The sequence below is a fragment of the Uranotaenia lowii genome, chromosome 1, assembly GCF_029784155.1.
Source record: "Uranotaenia lowii strain MFRU-FL chromosome 1, ASM2978415v1, whole genome shotgun sequence".
In the NCBI taxonomy this organism is placed as follows: domain Eukaryota; kingdom Metazoa; phylum Arthropoda; class Insecta; order Diptera; family Culicidae; genus Uranotaenia; species Uranotaenia lowii.
Genome location: NC_073691.1, coordinates 154,636,804 through 154,650,373, shown reverse-complemented (window position 1 = coordinate 154,650,373; position 13,570 = coordinate 154,636,804). Strand labels below are relative to the sequence as shown.

Genomic DNA, 13,570 nt, shown 5'->3' with positions numbered 1-13,570 from the left:
CCCCTTCGAGAAATTCAACAGATTTAAAAAAAATTGAAGAATTGAGAAAAATGAAAAAAGTCGTATATTTGTGGTTATAAATGTCCAGCTAGTAAAAAGTCTACCGAAGAAAATAAAAAAAAGGTCAGAGTATGGATCTTCTACTTAAATACAACTCACTTGAATTTTCAACCAAAAAAAAAAAATGGATCTACAAATTTGTACTACGAATCACCATTTTTCTATATCTGCTATGTCATACCAATGGGGGTCGGGCGCACTGGATTTTGACAGCTGAACAGAGTGAAGGAAAATGTAAACAAATGATGCTTGGAAACAACACTTTTTAAAGTGAAATTTTGAAACACCTGCCGAATTTTCACAAAAACTGGTGTAAGGGAAAGTTCGGAAAACTATTCAAAATTCATTTTTTGCTGTTTTTGTTTTTTTATGTATTCTTAAGGTGAGTATTATGTGATTGAAGTCCGTGCTTTCAAATGGTATTAAAAAACAAGGTTTTTTAAAAAGTGAATTTAACAATGAAAAATTATCAGTTTGAAATTTTTTTCAACTTTATATTCATAAAAAATAGTTGAACAATCACATATAAGCGAGTTTTGGTTGTGTTAAGCAGTCAAGGTAAATCGGCTTGAAAGTTGACTAATTTTTTTGTTTTTATTTGTTGTTTTTGGATTGATTCAGTTGAAAATATGCACAAAGGCAAGTGAATTAATACAAAAATCAGCATTCATTATAAAAAATTTATTATTACTTAAATATTAAACTATACTTCACCCAAAAAATGTACTTTACATGTCTAAATTTTTGAATAATTTTAAAACCATAATATCAACAAATCTTACACATGCTAGTTATTTTTACTTGATGTAAAATAAGAATAAAATCTCATTTTAAAAGTAATTTAATGTTGAACCGATAGTTTGATTTTTCATAAATTTCTTGCCAACCATATTGTGAGGCCTTATCAAATTGATTATCAGATGTGATAAAGTATCGTTCTTAAATAATTGCATCTTCAATTGCTGAACTTTTTTTCCATTCATTCCTAATAACTATTTCAACTTTTTCTAAACTTATTAAGTGTTCGAAAATAAGATCATTTTTACATTATTAAAATAACCAAATTGTAACCGAATGAACTAAGTCAATAGACAACACAAACTGTAGCCTTCCATTCGCATATAGTCATTATTCGCTTACTCGAACTGCATGCACATTTGAGCTTAAAAACACTTTATTTGCAATTTTTGGCTGCTGCAAAACTGTTAAAAAAAATAAATCAGAATACACTCTAGGTCGTTTGACCTTTATTTACATTTCAAAACGATTGAAGCGGTCCCGCTAAAGAATTACTTTTGTTCTAATATGCTTGTTTTGGTCAATGAAATCAAATCAATGATTTGTATATGTTAAAAAATTTGGTAGTTTCAAATTTCAAAAATTCTACCAAAAATCATTTTGCAACTATTTATATCTCTATAAACTTTTAGTGAAAAAAACGGGAAGGGTTCAAGCAAAAATTCATCATAAAACAATGTTTTTTGTGGGGTTCCATAGAGCGGTGAATTGAATATGCATTGTATTTTAATCATCTGTAATAACATCATTGTATATTGTTTTACAAACTGTACAAAATTTGAATCTACTTACGTTTGACAACAAACTTGTAAAAGAAACGGACCAAAAAAAAATTTTTAAAACTATTGAAATAACTGTTTGAAAAACCTCATAAATATGCTCACTTTGTTTACACTTGAGCTCACTCTGTTCGTAAATTTCACAGCTGGCAGCAGTGCTTTCTAATTGGAATGCAGTCGCCCCTACGAAAGGCCGATGCATGGACCAGAGGTGCCAGGTGGATTTGTCTAAAATCAGGACCCCACGAAGAAAAAAATCAGGATTTTTCAGAGCACAACTAGATTTATGGAAGCTTTGCTTAGATTACATAAATTAAGGCGAACTACAGGTGCTGTAGACGCCTCAACTTATACAAAAGAAGCAAGCAGCTACTTGGCTGGCCTCAAATGAAAAACACTATTTGAATTTAATCAACCTGTGATCGATTATGATCTTCAGTTTTTGATACGACTGAAAAACATTCGTCGACGCCAATATCAACGTACTAGGGATCCTTATTTGAAATTTATATATTGCGACCTTCAAAAAGAGATCAAATATCGTTTAAATTTCATTTGTAATGAAAATTTTGCAAAAGCAGTAGAGGACACAAAACCCTACTCAAAGCCATTTTGGAAATTAACTAAAATTCTGAAAAAGCCCCAGAATCCAATTTCTTTTTTGAAAGATGGATATAAACTTCTTTTAACTAACACAGAAAAAGCTCAAAAATTAGCTTAATTATTTGAGTCTGCTCATGATTTGATGCTCAAATTTCGATAGAATTTGATGATATTCTTTCTAAACAAAATGTATTTGAAAGTTCTTGTGAGACAAATATTGACGAACTTAAATTGATTTTCAAAAAATTTAAAAATATGAAAGCTCCGGGGGAAGATGGGATTTTCTACATTCTTATTAAAAAATTGCCTGAAAGCACTTTAAACTTTTTAGTTAAAATCTTCAATAAATGTTTTCAGTTGGCTTATTTTTCCAATAAATGGAAAAATTCCAAAGTAACTCTAATTTTGAAACCTGGAAAAAGTGCTTCAGAGCCTTCAAGTGATCGACCAATTAGTTTGCTTCCTTCTTCAAGTAAACTATTTGAGAGAGTTATTTTGAATAGAATGATGATTCACAACAATCAGAATTCTACTTTCCCTGATGAACAATTTGGTTTTCGTCATGGACATTTTACTACACATCAACTTTTGAGTGTAACTAATATGATTAACGCTAGCAAATCTGAAGGTTATTCAAGCTCTTCTAGATATTGAAAAAGCTTTTGACAGTGTTTGGCACAAAGGTTTAGTAGCTAAATTAGCTCGATTTGATTTTTCTGTATATCTCACCAAAATTATTCAAAATTATTTGACTAGCCGAACTAGCCGAAATTCATGCTCTGAAAGGACACCCATTAGAGCTGGTGTCCCTCAGAGTTGTATACTTGGACCAATTTTATACAATATTTTCACTTCTGATCTTCCTGATGTACCAGAAAAAAGGTAGAAGATTATTTGCTGATGATACTTTGCTTCCAGCCAAAGGTCGAAATTAACGGGTGGTACGCAGTAGGTTGCAACAAAATTTAAGTTCTTTTTTGAATTACTTGAAAATGTGGAAAATTTCTCCTAATGCTTCCAAAACTCATCTTATTTTATTTCCAAGAGCAAATTTTTTAAAACCTTATGAAAATCATTCCATAAATTTTAATGGGGTTTCATTAGAATGGTCTGATCACGTGAAGTACTTGGGACTCACGCTTGATCGGAATCTTACTTTTAAAAATCACATTGAAGATATTCAATCTAAATGTAATAAATACACTAAATCTCTTTATTCTCTCATCAACAGGAAATCCAGATTTTGCCTAAGGAATAAGTTGCTCATCTACAAACAGGTCTTCCGACCAGCGATAATGTATGCAGTTCCGATTTGGTCTAGCTGCTGCGCGACGAGGAAGAAAGCCATCCAAAAGATTCAGAACAAGGTTCTGAAAATGATTTTGCGGGTTCCACCTTGGCACAGCACCGAAGATCTTCATCCGATTGCGGGCATTGAATCGATCGAAGCCAACAAAATCATCTCCAACTTCAGAGGCAAATCGATGCAGTCTTCCATCGCAGAGATTCGTTCCCTTTATAATTAGTTTAATTTAAGGATAGTTTTTAGTTTTAAGTTTAAAATATTTCTGACACTGCAGGATGTTCTCCTACATAAAAATGCTTGATTGCGCTCAGCAAATTTAAGTCGAATAAATAAATTTTAGTGATTAGTAAACTATAGGGCTCTGAAAGTTCATTATTGAACTGAACACCTAATTTAATGTAATGATGTAATATAAATGTAATGATGAATTGATACAAATAAAGACATATTTTAAAAAAAGCTATTTAAATATCATCTGAATAAGAGATAACCATCGATGAAATGGGTTAAACTGTTTGAAAACAAATTCGTTCGATGTTCTCATTTTGAAGATCATTTTTCAAAAATCAGAACAATTACATAACTGGAAAAATCACTGGCACCTCCAGCATAGACGCCCTCATATGATATTTGTATCTAATGAAATCAAGTTCATGAAATAACCTGGAATCCGTTTCATGTGAATCGCTTTACTTTGCAATTATTCGGAGTCACTGCTGCTATGTGCTATCTAATGAGCTCGATAAAAGATGATTCTTATTCAAGTTACGAGACAAACCACGTTCCTATCTGTGAAGAACAGTCACTTGAAGATTTTTCTTATGACATTCTCCGATGGCAATTCAAAAGAGAATGAGCGTACCACTTCGGCAAAGGTCATAAATCTTAGAGGCTCTCTCAAGAAACAGCGGATACAAAACGAAACGGTAAAAGTTCGGTATATTCTTCGAGTTGTATGGAATTCCGGTAGCAAAGTGGAAAGGAAACGACACTCGGAGATAAGAAGTTTGCCTTCCACCACCATCCTGCTGTGTTATCTTTTCTCTGCCTGGGATCCAGGAGAAAGATCAATGTGATGATAAACATAATCCGATTCTGCCCTCAGGGAATGGATCGTAACGTGCTCGTTTCATGTGAGCCCAGGCCAGGCCAGGACTAATAATGGTGGTCTGACTGCTACTCGGAGAGAGTACAACAATATTGAATAATTGATGGTGTCAGCGATGAAGGTTATGGAATGTCAGGAAGTCGTTGCGGTAGGACAATATAATATGAATATATTATTGTCAAACGAATGTGCCACTGAAGAAGGTCATATAAAGCTTAGTTCTTTTAGAAATGGGACACTTTCTTTTGCTGATAGCTCATTTACTAGTAATCAGACATTCAAAATTTTGACAGCATTTTGTTGCCTGTGAAAATCACTAACCGACCTATTTTTTCAAAATTTTTAATTCACGAGTTTATGAGATATTTAAGATTCAAGGGAAAAATAAAAAAAAATTTGAACAGTTTCCTTCAAAAACCATCATTATCAAATTGATAGCTGACAAAACCGTTGATTATTCGAAGAATGACCATGTGTGAGTAGTGGAAAAGTATGCAAACACTGTCAAAAATGTTCACAAAGTTCAAATCAAGCATTGTAGTGAAGCACAAGAACGACTACTACGGTTAAGCGTTATCAGGAAAGTCAAGGCTCATATCAGAATTTATAATTTTGAATAAGCGAAAAACTAGGTGTAGATCGTTGAAATATCCATCAAATTTTTTCTCCGATAAGCTGAAAGTGTTGCCTCGTTATGAGTCATGCAAACCTAACCTCAACCAACAAATTTTTGCTAATTCCAGAGATTGTAAGCTGTATATCCGATAACGAGGCTTTGAGACAGATGATTTCTGATGAACGACAAAACTTATAAAATACCCTATATCAAACATATTCCAGCGTTTCAATCCCATAACATGTCTGCTCGTGGTTAGGTCCCTAGCATATTGAAGTATGTATTTGCTGGTTGTTTTGTATAAAATATAATGATTTGCCAAGATTCTGATCCTGTGGAGAAAAAATAACAATTTTCAAAAAGAAAACTTTGGTTTTTGCTGATTTTAAAAGCTTGAAAAGAATAATCTTGTACATACCCTTCGCTACCAACGATCTATACTAAACGATTATACTTTAAGTTCAATTTCGTGATGGTGTTATTTCGATGTCATCTGGTTTTACCAGCAGAAATTCCATTAAAAACGCTTTTAATGGGCTCAAAAATAATTAAGTTTTATTAATTTCGAACAGCTGCATCCACTAAATTGTCCCCAATTTCTCTTTAAAGAGAAGTATAAGACCGAAAAGTAGCAGAAATTGAAGGACGAGGATGTTTGCGGAAATACCGCAAATCTAAAGAAAAGAAAATTTGCAACATTGTCTAAAAAGTGTATCTCGATGTGGCCACACGGAAAAATGAAATTATGCCAAATGACATTTCTGTCAAATGACCGTTATCCCAAATGCCGGGATGCTAGCGAGTTTTCATTTCAAAATTCCAAAGTTTTTCCCGGTTTTTCCCCGGTTTTTTTTTTCCTGTTAAAAATGATGATTTTCCCGATATTTATAATACTCGTTTTTTGATATAAAATCATGTTGAATAAAAAAAATCAATGGGCCTTAAGGGCCTCAAATTTCAAACAACCCAAAACTTGTTAGAGCAAGTTCACTGGTGTTGGGAAAAAGTGGTATAAATTTCGACACTTACAGCACATTTTGAAAATTTTGCCATGCAAAAACATTTTCAAGATCTGTGGCCTTCTAGTTTTTTTACAACACGTGTTGTATTTACGCATGCTGTGATGCAAAAATAGCAATATTTCTATCACATACGGCTGAAATAGAAACAGTGTTGTAAAAAAATACAACGCTCCAAGATCTTGAAAACATTTTTGCATGGTAAAATTTTCAAAATGTCAAATTTTCAAAATGTCAAAATTTCTACCACTCTTTCCCAACACCAGTGAACTTGCTCTTAAACGGTTAGAAATCATGACAAATACTTCGGTGTCATCTAACACGTAGTCTTTACGTATCAAATTGACAGGTTTTCATGGTTTTTTTTAACGAATCTAGCGAAATTGACATCTATTCGTTGTTTTGCTCCACAATTTCAACAATTTTGCGAAAATAAGTCCTGTGAGATTGATCTCGAAACTATAATGTAGGTAGTACTTTTCAGCCACTGTGAAATTTTCTAGAATTTTTATAGAGTTCTGGAAAAAAAATTGTTTAAATTGAAATGTGTTAAAAATACATCGAAACACAATATCAAATAAACTTGAATGGGGATTTGTCTTACAAAACTTAAAATCATCAGATTGCAGGAAAATATTTAGTTATTTTTTGTTTATGTTTTACAAAAAAAAATGTTTTTTTTTATACAAAACAGTGAAAAACTTTAGTAACAGTCATTTGAACTAAAGATTCGTGAAAATATAGAAAATCGTGCATAAGACACGGCTGAACTTTAATCGTTTTTATGTAATATATTATTTTGTACCAGGGTTATGACATTAGATTTCGATAGGAGCTTGTTTTCGATACAATTTTTACTTAAGACTTATATTAGCGTAGAATACATTTACAGGGTGGCCAGCAAGTTTCCATTTTCAAATTCCCGGTTTTTTCCCGGTTTTTCGATCGAGATTTTATGATTTTCCCTGTTTTGAAATACATGAATGTTACACGATGGATTTTTTGAAAACTAAAATATGCTCTTTTTTTAATGTCACAGGTAAGAATATTCTGATAACGATGATGTTTGTTGGGATTTCTACTGAAAATTGTTTAAACTAAGGATGAAGAATATAATTGAGGCCCTCAGAATCAGAGGGTGAGGTGCCAAAATTACCAACTTTGAGTGAAGTACATATATGTACCAATCGAAAAAAAAACTCTTATTTTTTGATAATTTTGTCAACATTTTTTAGATTCAATTAAAACGATGATGCTCCAATTGAAAATTACTTTATCGAACACAGAATTTGATAATTGGGCTCTGGTTTCTGAACTATGAAATATAATCATCAACGATGAATTACGGATCTTTAAATCAAAACCTAACAACTTTAAGTTTGGATTTATGATTCAAATTTTAACTGAATAATACTGATTGATATTCTAATTTAATTTTTTTTTCTCTGCAATTTTGAGAACAGAATCCACTAAATTCTATTCCTCCTATTATTCTAAAATTTTGATTTGATTCTCGTCTTGAAGACTTGAGCATGAGGCTGAGTTCTAAGAGCTTGACTTTTGACTTGGCATGTTTATCTAAACTCTGAGTCTGAATTTGCAATCCAACCAGAAAATTTGATATCGTAATTCAAATTTTAAATTTGAAGTTCTAACATAAATTTTAAAAATTATTCTAATGCTTAAATTTGCTTTTCAAATTTGCCTTTTTTCCTTGTGATAATATCTTAATGTTATTTTTAGCTCATACATTTAAACTATCTGTCTTTTCAAATTTTTAATCAATAAAGAATGCGATTGCCAGTAAAAGCGCAAAATGTTAAATAGAATCACACAAACTTTTGGTATCTCGTTCTACCTATTGGTCATTTTATTAATGAACCATATAACATGGTGGCTACTCATTTTGAATTTTTCTGTTTTCTCGCATTTTCCCCGCATAATTTTATAAATTGCCGGCTCTAAAAGGCTAAAAGTTGAATTTATTTGTAAAAACATTTTTTTCCGAACATATGAAAGATACATAAGTTCTTCGCGCTCTTGATGCTTATAAAAAAATTGTAAATTTGTAAATGTCAAAAATTAGTAAATTTACAAAAAAAAATCTCAATATATTTTGGAACTCGAACACCCCAGAGCACTAAAAGGTATGTGCTGAGCTAAAAAATCTCGGTTTTTCAAGAAATTATCGACTTTTACCCACATTTTCCCCATGGAATCTCGATCCTTATTTTATTTCGCTTTTGAGAAAAAAATGAAAATATGAATTTATTTTAGAATTCAATTGTTTTATACAGGGGGAAAATGATCCATAAAGAATTTTCCCGGTTTTGATTTAAAATTCCCGGTTTTTTCACGGTTTTCTCGGTCCTATTTTCAATTCCCGGTTTTTTCCCGGTTTTCCCGGATTTCCCGGTTCGCTGGCCACCCTGCATTTAGCAGTTTAGTTTAGCAGTTTAACGTAGGAAGAATTAAAAATCAAAACCTCTTGCGATATAATGCTTCGTTCCTCAGGCCAATTAAAACGAAATACACACATTGAAAAACCAATTTTTTTTTCTGTTGAAAAAGAGGCGTAACTCTGCTTAAAAACGACTCACTTTTCCAAATTATTTGCTTTTTGCATAAAATAATTTTATGAAATATGTGTATCGAACACTGAATTATTTGACGTCGAAAACTAAAACTGGTACAGTCGAACCTGAATAAGCGAGAAACCTCCAAGTGATAGAAAACACCAAGTCCCAAGCTTTTTAAAGCGCAAAATCTCTTTAAGAGAGAGCTAGAGCTACACAGCAAAAAATTTCTAAAAGTATACGCAATCTAAAATACGAGTGATCTACTTTTTGACCAATGTAATTCAAAACTGATGTAATTTTACACTCTTTTTGATCTATTTTTGAATCGTTGGTATAAACTTAATTTTGTATGATGTATGTTTACACGCCCTGATCTAAAAAATATATCTCAATATAAAATTACATCGAAAATAATGTAAAACACGACACGATCCATTGTTTTCCTTTTTTTCGCGGCATAAATTGTTCTGTTTTTATCCGAGATGGTGGTATATTGTACGAAAAGAAAAAAATTCGCTTCCGCAGTTAATTTTGTATTAAAACCGAACCAAATTCTTTCAGAATTACATTAAAAAATGGTAGGTTATAGTTTTTTTTTTTTTTTTTTTTTTTTGTGGCGTTTAAATAGCTGTGAGAAGCTGACGCTGAAAAGGAAATGTGGGTAGAGGGGTCAGGGAAATAAAAGTTTAGAGTAGGCAGCTTAGAATAGTAAGCGATCTTGAGACGTTGGCTATACCATCTTGCACTTCCTTAAGTCCACTTCGGATGAATATGAACTTAAAGCAGAACAAGATAGTGAACTAACCCCTCATGATACCAGTTGGAGGAAATACGTTGGCGGTTTGAGACAGGTCGCTTAATTAATCCCAACGAAACTAACTACATTATTTATATATAATTTAAAACAATAAAATATAATGGAACGCTCTCACCATGTTATAGAACTCTGTTATAGGTGTTCATTAAATCCTTGGGATTCGAAACCATCTTAGGGGTCCAATGTTGAGAGGATATGGCTTGAAGGCTCGTTCGTCATCATTAGAAGGTCACATGCAAAGAAATACAAAAAAGAAAAAAGAGAAAAAAAGAAAAGAAAAAAGAAAAATAGGATATTAGTTCATTTTATCTATCAATATATAATATGAAGCCTAGCTCAAACCAGTAATAATTTAGCTTTAATATCTTGATCGATATCGTCTACTTGTCAAAAGAACTGGAAATGCACAATGCTGTTCTTCTAAAACCTAATCACTTATTCTGGTCAGCCTCTCTGACAAACTATGCTAAGTTTACATAGGGGTTCTATTAAAATATACCGTGTACCTATTGTAAAATGCCCGAAATTAGTGATTTGGACTACCTATTCATTGTTATTCTTCAAAACCGTACATTCTATTAAATACTTCCATAGATGAATTTCAAACCTAATCGAAAAACGTAAAGATCTGCTAAAAGTGAATAATTAAATAAAAAAGCAAAAAACGTCTAACCAAATGAAATATAACATTCTTCAACATCAGCATTTCCATCCAATGAGCCTCTAGTTCTTGTAAAATGCTTGATTTAAGAATAAGCCAACGAAATTCATAAACCGCAAATACACACTTACTAGAGCATTGGGGAGGCGAATACCATAACCTTTACCTAACATCCATTACAAGCGCACGTTTTCTCTATTTCTAATTCTGTAAGACTAAACTAACTACCGAACCAAACGAATTATGCCCTATTGAAAGTATCAACTTTTATTATGGTAAATTGTGATACTTTCACTACCAAATGTTGCGATTGTTCTGCGGAAGGGAGGGCAAGTGTTTCAACTCCCATTCATCTTATCAACATGGATCATGAAAAAAAATAGACATCTTTGAACCTACTGCTGAATTTAAACTAAATAAAGATGTCCAGCTCCTCTTCTAATTTAGGCCATATTATGACACCATGTTTAATAAGATTGTGTGTAACGACACTGTCAGGAAAATGATGGTTTGATCCATCATTTTCACAAACATACACACCGCAGCCGTTAACCCATTGCAACTTAGGGTACGGATTAAAAAAAATGGTAGGTTATAGTTATAGACGAAATGAAAAAAATGGAACTTAAAATTCTCTTTCGATTGCAGGAATTGCAGTTGGTTCAAGAGCCGAATCAATGTTGAATGTTTCTAATGTTTAGGGGATTCCGATTACTATGCTGTTCCGGAAGGATTCAAGAATGCTGCCTGACGCTGATCGGCAAAACATCGCCCTGCTGGGGATCATTGGACACAACCACAATTCTAGCTGCCAATGATGGTGGATGTTTTTTGAGTTTGCAGTGTATCGGCAATATATGTTAAATAAAATGACACATGTGGCGTATTTATTCATAAACAACACCCAAAATCTGATTATTTAAAAAAAGATTTGTAATATTAACCGTAATATGTTTTGAAATTTACATCATTGTGTATTTTTACACGACGGTTTATGTCATCCGTTTTCGTGCATTGTTTTCGATCTAAATTTACACGCCTCAAAAATTACATTGTTGAGAAAAATACACCGTGGTAGAATTTTATATCAAAATCGATGTTCCGTTTTCGTGCATCGTTTTCGATCTAAATTTACACGATTTTTTCTTGCTGTGTAGAGTCGTTTTCCTGACTAGACCAAGGAAATTAGAGAAAATACCACTTTTGTATTGAAGTTTTGGTACCAAAATGATATTGTGTTACCAAAGAACAAATATCCATAGTTCCATATTGTAACTCACTCGAGAAAAGTTAGAACTGATGTTGATGATGATCAACTGGTTTCTTATTGATCAGTGAATTTTTATCAAATACACAATGAATTATTGCATTTTAGATCACTTTAATGTATTTGTATGTTGTTGACCCTCTATAAAAGAGAACCTGGTTAAGTTAGAACCCTCTTTAAGCAAGAAAAAAAAGTCCAGTCCTTGGACACTCACTCATTCAGGTTCGACTGTGGTTTGTTTTGCGTTTAGTTTTGTCGATAATAGCACTGATCAGTGATAATAGTTGAATTTATAACATTTGCAAAGGGGTGATCCCAAACTTTTGGACGATAACTCAAGTGTCTATTTTATAAATTAAAAATACATTCTTGATTTTTTTCTCAAATTTTTTTGGTGGTGTTTTGAGAAGTAAAGAATAGGGGTTCTAATGCCACTAAAATTTTGAGATTTAATCCACGCTATCCCGAGATGATCTGCATTGAACATTGAGTGCGATTTTTTGAAAATGTTGTAACTTTAGGTTTAGGTTCAAAACTAAAACATTAGATTTGGGCAAAATACCTCCGAGATAGCTATTGCTCATTATCTTTCAAATGAGATCAGAAGATTTTCAATATGTCCTAAGACGGCTGAGATATGAACGATAAAAATTTGCATGCTTTTTAGTGGGTGATCCCAAACTTTTGGCCGGCAGTGTATATGCTAAAGTTAGCATCAGGGGGTGATCCAAAATTTACTTCCGGAGTCCGGAATCACAATAATGAATGCTGAAATCGTTCTTCGGACTGCCAGAAAGCCCCATACCCCATGTCTAACATCAGAAAATCATATTTGTAGAACAATCGACGCATGTGCAGTGCTTTCGGTGTTTTTCTCAAAACTTGTAGGACCAAATTTCACAAATTTTGTATCTCTGAGTTACCGAAAGTGTTGTATAGCTTCTAACAGTTATAGCGAAAAAAACGGGTATTTTGGTATTTGTGTTAGTACGAACATTTCAAGATTGAATACTCAGAAGAATACAAGTTTGAAAAAACGACACTGTGCTACCCCCTCCATGGGAAAAATTAGGTTTGTTAAAATTATTTTTATAAAAATAAACTTCTTTTAACATTAAGTTTCAACATTATTCAAAAGCGAACTTTTTTTTCGTGGAATCTGAGCTGCTAGATTGTCTTGAGTCTAAACGCAACTTGAAGGTTTGAGGATTGAAGGTGACATTCTTCAGAAAAAATAAGAGGAGGGATCTTCAATACAATAAATAATCCTTTTACAATTTAAAAAATTGACCCTTTTTTTTTCATTCAATATATCATCAAAATTCGTGAAACCTTATTTGTCACTTCAGTAAATTATCTTATTTCATTCGAACACTTACGTTTATAAATTGTAGCCAAAATCCATCGGTTTTTAAAAAGTATTATAGAAATCATTCTCGGTATTAAAAACGGCTACACACCCAATTTTACGTTGATCGGTTGAAGAAGTTTCCGAAAATTGTTCGAATTGTGTCATATTTTTATTAAAAAACCATTTCCGGTGTTGAAAATGGCTGAATACAAAATATCACGTTGATCGGTTAAGTTATTTCGGGAAATTGTTCGAATTGTGTCATATATTTAATGAATTTTGTGTGGGAGCCCTCAGTCCTTAATTCAGAGCGGTTAGAAAGTATTTTAGAAACCATTTCTGATCCCAAAAACTTTGAAAACCCAAACATAAATCAGTCCACAAGTTTTCTAGTTTATAGGGAATAGACAGACAAATATAAAAATTAATATCCATTTATATATAGATATATCTATTCTATTCTATAGATATAGGATATTTTCATCAGAATTTTTTCGTGGAGTAATACATGTCATATCCACCATGGGTACACGGATTCACTGCAGTTTTGATTAATTTAGGTATTAATTTTTTTAAAAAAATATTAGAACTTATTCCCTCCTTTGG

The 13,570-nt window shown here is 32.4% G+C and overlaps 1 protein-coding gene across 2 annotated transcripts in view; it reads right to left on the bottom strand.

Annotated features, from left to right (window-relative positions):
- The window catches only part of LOC129740607 (dedicator of cytokinesis protein 3), a 161,541-nt gene that overhangs the window by 146,695 nt on the left and 1,276 nt on the right, over nt 1–13,570 (bottom strand). The window lies entirely within an intron of this gene.